Source organism: Chiloscyllium plagiosum, unplaced genomic scaffold, assembly GCF_004010195.1.
Source record: "Chiloscyllium plagiosum isolate BGI_BamShark_2017 unplaced genomic scaffold, ASM401019v2 scaf_57902, whole genome shotgun sequence".
In the NCBI taxonomy this organism is placed as follows: Eukaryota; Metazoa; Chordata; class Chondrichthyes; order Orectolobiformes; family Hemiscylliidae; genus Chiloscyllium; species Chiloscyllium plagiosum.
This window is the reverse complement of record NW_025202138.1, coordinates 1,444-7,602: the sequence shown is the minus strand read 5'-3', so window position 1 is coordinate 7,602 and position 6,159 is coordinate 1,444. Positions and strand designations below refer to the sequence as shown.

At 42.0% G+C, this 6,159-nt stretch overlaps 1 long non-coding RNA gene across 1 annotated transcript in view; it reads left to right on the top strand.

The window, feature by feature from the left end:
* Positions 1–324: 324 nt before the first annotated feature.
* Positions 325–6,159, top strand: part of LOC122546192 — a 6,818-nt gene continuing 983 nt past the window's right edge. Inside the window, exon 1 of the long non-coding RNA XR_006310682.1 lies at positions 325–429. This is a non-coding gene — a long non-coding RNA (uncharacterized LOC122546192). The remainder of the gene's footprint in view (positions 430–6,159) is intronic.

Below are 6,159 nucleotides of genomic sequence, written 5' to 3'. Positions count from 1 at the left end.
CTTCTATGAGGAAAGAAAAGGCAATGGAATGCGATCTGAACGTTTGCACAGAGAAATCACAGATAGTGATGGATCAATGGGGGTAAATGCTTGGAATAAATTTGAAGAGAAATCTCTTTCAGAGATTTAATTGCTCTGCAGTAAATCTTGCAAATTCAAATCTGACCCCTGAACACTATTGCCTCAGTCTCCTGGGTTAAACAGTTTCGTTACACTTTGAAACCAACTATATCATTTACTCACTGCCACTCCCTGGACTTTATTTCCTTCTTGATGTATTTTTCCTTCAATTTCTGACACAAAACTTGTAAACACTTCTATAAATCTTCATTTGGTTTTTCACAGTGTTTCAATTCCCTTTTTCTTTCATCTGGTTAACAGAACTGTATACAATTATCTGAAGTGTGGTCTAAACGAGCCTGGATGCAGGTTTGTTACAACGTCCTTACTTTGTTCTATATGCAACAGAATATTGCTTTAACTATATGTTTAATTACCAACAGCATATATGTTCAACTCCTCACAGCGTGTGCCAAGCTTGGACTTGTCAGGGTGACCAGCATCAAATTTTCTGTATTCCAAGTATTATATTTCATGATATCTTAATACTCAGTTCAGCCTTGTCATTCGGGGTCTCATTAAATAGTCATCTGCTTGCAAGGTTCCCATGGCTTAAGATTCCCATCTCAGAGGTATCTCACTTATCAGGGGGGCATCAACTCTGAGTGACCATCATTGCTCAGTCAGCCTTGTTGCTCAAGGCTCTCACTGCCCAGGGAGTCTCACTGCATAGGCAGTGTAACTGCTCAGGGAACCTTACTGGTCAGAGGAAATCACTGCTCAGACAGTCTCAAGGCTCAGTGAGGCTCAATCCCCAGGAACTGTCACTGTTCAGGGGGCCTAACTGATCAGGGCAAATCACTGTTCAGGGCATTTCATTACTCAGGGACTACCAGCGTTTGCTGAGTCTCGCTGCTCAGGAAGTCTCAAGGCTCAGGGAGTCCCACTGCTCAGGACATCTACTGATCAGGGCAAATCACTGCTCAAGGAGTCTCATTGCTCAGGGCTACTAGCGTTTAATGAGTCTCATTGCTCAGGGAGTCTCACTGCTCAGGGAGTGTCAGTGCTCAGTGGGACCACACCAATCAGGGCAAATTACTGCTCTTTGAGGATGAGTTTATTGAATAAGTAACAGGGAAAATTGATGAAGAGACAGTGGTGAACCTTTTCTATGTGGGCTTCAGGTAAACTTTAGATAAGGTTCCCCATGTTAGATTGGTTATCAAAGGCCGATCACATGGGATCCAGAGAGAGCTAGGCATTTGAAAGCAAAACTGGTTGAAGGTGGGAGACAGACGATAGTGTTAAACGGTTGCTTTTCAAACTGGAAGCCTGCAACCAGTAGTGTCCTTTATATAAGTAATGTAAATGTGAATATAGGAGGCATGGTTAGCTTCTTTGTAGATAACACCAAAAATGAATAGTGAATTTTATACCAGAGTACAGACCTTAATTAGATAGGAGAAAGTGAGGTCTGCAGATGCTGGAGATCAGAGCTGAAAATGAGTTGCTGGTAAAGCACAGCAGGTCAGGCAGCATACAAGGATTCCTTATGAAGGGCTTATACCCAAAACGTCGATTCTCCTGTTCCTTGGATGCTGCCTGATCTGCTGCGCTTTTCCAGCAACACATTGTCAGCTTAACCTTGATTAGATAGGTCAATTGGTAGAGGAGCAGTAGATGGAGTTTAATTTAGATAAGTGTGAGGTGTTAACGCTTTGATAATTCAAATCCGGGCAAGACTTGTACATGTTATGCTAGGTTCTGAGAAATGTAGCTAACCAAATAAATCAAAGAGTGCAAGTTCATTGTTCCTTGAAGGTGGAGTCATGCGGAGACAGAGTAGTGAAGAAGGCATTTGTTTAGTGTATTGAGTATAGAAGTTGAGAAGACATATTGTGGCTGGGGAAAGATATTAATGGGACTCAATGAGCAATATGTGCATTCACAGGATGGTGCGCGTAAGGATGGTGAGTATATAGTATGAGCATCCAGAGGTGGACACTGGTACAATTACCACATTTCACAGTCATCTGGATTGGGTCATGGTTAGAAAGGATTTGGAGAAATATAGCACCAAATGATGCCAAATGGGACTAGACTAATTTAGTACATCTGGTCGTCAGGGACAAGTTGGTCATTAGGATATGTTTCTGTGGTGCACAAATCGATTACTCTATGACTGTCACTGCTCAGGGAGTCTCGTTGTTCAGATAATCTCATTGCTCCGTGAGTTTCAAGGCTCATTGATTCTCAAGGCTCGGGGATTCTCAAGGCTGTGACAGTCTCATTGCTCAGTAAATCTCTCTGCTCAAAGAACCTTATTGATTAGGGAAAATTACTGTTCAGGGAGTCTCAGAGTTCTGGGAATCTCACTGGTCAAGAGACCTAACCAATTAGGGCAAGTTTCAGGTTACAATGGGATTTTGTTCTGATGCATCAGTGGGTAAAGGAGTGATGGTTCGAGATTAATTTAGATAAATGTGAGCTATTGACCTCTGTCACTACTTGTTGCCTGCTGAGATGTCTGTCAGGCCTCTTGGTTCCCTGCAGATACAGGACATCTCTCCGCATTTTCATCTCTTCCAACAGGAACTCCATTGCAATATCTGAAAATCTTATCGTACAATCTACCAGTCATGCTCAATCTCCAGCTGAAAGGTTACCATGCTATTCATGTCTAAAAACAACTTACCTCTGTACAAGCTTTCAAATCAACAAATAAATCACTTCAGGACTATCTTGCCAATGCTCTGCATACAATTTATACTTTAGGTAAATATTTTAAATACTCTTGACTTGGAACTAAATTGCTACTTCAGTGTCACTGCATCAAAATCACAGAACTTCCTCCTGAACAACATTGCAGGTGTGCTTGCACCAAATGAAATGCAAAAATTAAAGAAGGTGCCTGACTACCTTTTCCTGACAGATAATTTGTGATGCTTGCCCATTACTGAAGTCCATATTCTCTATATAAATTTGAAAAAGAAATGGTAGCTGGAAGAAGCAGCTAACTGATAGGTAGTTCATGATATCTTCAAGCAGAAGTAGAAGAAGTTGAGTGTTTGTCTTGCGTGTCATCATCATTATGGTCAGAGCCCAATGACTCCCCATTGCATTGTTATGATTGCCATAGAGATTTAGAATTCAATGAATTGCTTAAATATCCACAGAAGCAATTAAAGAATAACATTTCATATTTTAAGATTTTTGTTATAGTTAACAAAGCAATACATCCACAGATCAAACATTAGTTGCTTTACAATCAGTGAAGCATAGTGCGAAAATGTTTTTTATTACAAACTAAATAATACAATTAAGATATTTCTTGTGATCATCTTTTGCTGTGCATAAAACATTCTACAGATTTGTAGTGTTGATGATGGAATGGAGAACATCTTTATTGCCAGCTAAGAAAGAATGGGCTGTTGCCTGTCAGGTGGTAGTTCTTTCTAAATACCATAACAGAATTCTTCATGCTGGTCACAAATTCCAATAGCACGTCAATTTGTTATCACAAGCCAAAAGGCAAAAGTAAGTTCGTGTCCAGGATTAGATAAAGATACAATGAAACATTTCCAAAAGCATGGCATACAAGCAGGAATAGGTAATTCCGCCCTTTGTTACTGCTCCTTCATTCATTATGATCATGGCAGATCATCCAACCCTTTCCTGCTTTTCTTCTATATCTTTTGATCTGTTTTTCCACAACTGCTGTAACAACTTCCATCTGGAAATCCTAACATGATTTTGGTCTTGATTCCTTTCTGTATTCATGAACTCCACAGGCTCACCTGTCATTGGGTGAAGGAATTTCTTATCTCAGTCCTAAATAGCCTACCTTATATCCTTAGATTTTAACCCTTGGTTCTGGATTCACCCGCCATCAAGAAAACCCTTCCTTCATCTGCCCTGTCTAGCCCTGCTAGAATTGTATAGGTTTCAATGAGATTATCATCCCCTTCCCTTAGTCTGCTGAATCAACCTCCCCTCATACTTCAATCCTGCCATTCTCGGAAACAGTCTGATGAACATTCACTGTACAGCCTCTATCACAGTAATATCCTTCATTACATAAGGAGAACAAAGCTCACATAGAATTCCATGGCTGTTCTCACCAAAGTCCTGTTAAGTAGTGGCCTAACCCAATCATTCATTTGTCTACTATTTATTCCAATACCAGTTTTCAAAGGGCCATTGAGAAAAGAACGGTGGCTCAGTAATTAGCGTTGTTGCCTCACAGTACCTGAGACCAGGGTTCGATTCTAGCCTCAGGCAAATGTCTGTGTGATGTTTGCACTTTCTTCCTGTGTATGCAAGGGTTTCCTCCGGGTACTCCAGTTTCCTTCCACAGACCTGAGATGTGCAGATCAGTGGGTTAGCTATGAAAAATTACTCACAGTGCCAACGGATAAGCAGAGTAAGTGGATTAGCCATGAGAAATGCAGGGTTAGGGTGGATCTATGTGGGATGCTGTTCAGAGGGTCAGTGTGGATTCATGGTCTGATGGCCTTTTTCCATACTGTAGGAATTCTATGAAAGACATCCTCCCTGAACTATGCTTCCCAGATTTGAACAAAGACGTCCTATCTAGGGCACGGTCAGCAATTTATGCATGTTTAGCTTAACATTGTTGCTATTTTGGTTTGCTTATGAAACAAAGGATTACACATGTTCTGACTGCCATGATAATCTAGCAGTTTATTCATGATTTGCAATTCCACCTTATTAGGCCCCTGTAGATGTTTGCAAAATCAGCCTGCTCAGAAAGGATATTACACAACTGTAGAACAGGTAGGACTTGAATCCAGGCTCTCTGGCTCAGTGGCAGGGAAACTAACACTGTGCCATGAAAGTGCCTCTGGAGGTCAATGTATATGTTCTAAAACTTCTCGATCCCTGCACTCTTTCTTAAGACTCTGCCAATGTGTTTAAATTACCTCTTATTTCACATCCTTTCAAAAATTCAGATTCTCCAGGACCAGAAGCAAGGTTGAAGGTGAGATGACATAATGGCGTGGAGTGGTGCTGGAAAAGAACAGCAGTTCAGACAACATCTGAGGAGCAGGAAAATAGACGTTTTGTGCAAAAGCCCTTCATCAGGACAGCAGGCAGAGTGCCTGAAGGGTGGAGAGATAAATGAGAGGAGGTGGTGGTGGGGAGAAAGTAGCATAGAGTACAATAGGTGAGTGGGGGTGGGGATGAAGGTGATAGGTCAGAAAGGAGGGTGGAGTAGATAGGTGGAAAAGATGATAGGCCGGTAGGACAGGTCATGGGGACGTTGCTGAGCTGGAAGTTTGGAACTGGGGTGAGGTGGGGGAAGGGGAAATGAGGATGCCCTGGGATTGAAGTGTTCCGAGGCGTTCTTCCTCCAGGTGTTGGGTGGTGAGGGAGGCCCAGGACCTCCATGTCTTTGGCTCCTCAGATGCTGCTTGGACTGCTGTGCTTTTCCAGCCATTTAATAAGGTCATGGCTGATCTGATGAAGAGTCATCTGGACTCAAAACATCAGCTTGGTCTCTCTCCATGGATGCTGCCCGATGCATTATGATTTCCAATATTTGTTGTTTTCAGTACAGATTTCAGCATCTGCAGTAACTTGCTCCTACATTCTGCCCTAAAAATATTCAAAACTCACTTAAACATAGTTTTCCTCCACCACTTTCTCAGGGAGTTCCAAAGATTCTCAATCCTTTGTGAGAAAACAATTCACCTCAATGGTTTTAAACGATGACTACCAATTTTTAAACAGTGGCCCCCTAGCTTCACAACAGGCAGCATCCTCTCGATATCAACCCCGGCAATACCCCTCAGGATCTTATCTGTTTCTATAAGGTCGCCTCTCACTCTCATAAATCCAAGCAATTACATGCCGAGCCCTTCCTCATGAGACAACCTGCCGATTCCAAGTAGTAGGAGAAAGTGAGGACTGCAGATGCTGGAGATCAGAGTCGAGAGTGTGGTGCTGGAAAAGCACAGCCGGTCAGGCAGCATCCAAGGAGCAGGGGAACCAACATTTCCGGCACAAGCCCTTCATCAGGAATATTCCAAGTACTAGTTTAGAATAGCTTCTGTGAACTGTTTCTAATATATATAT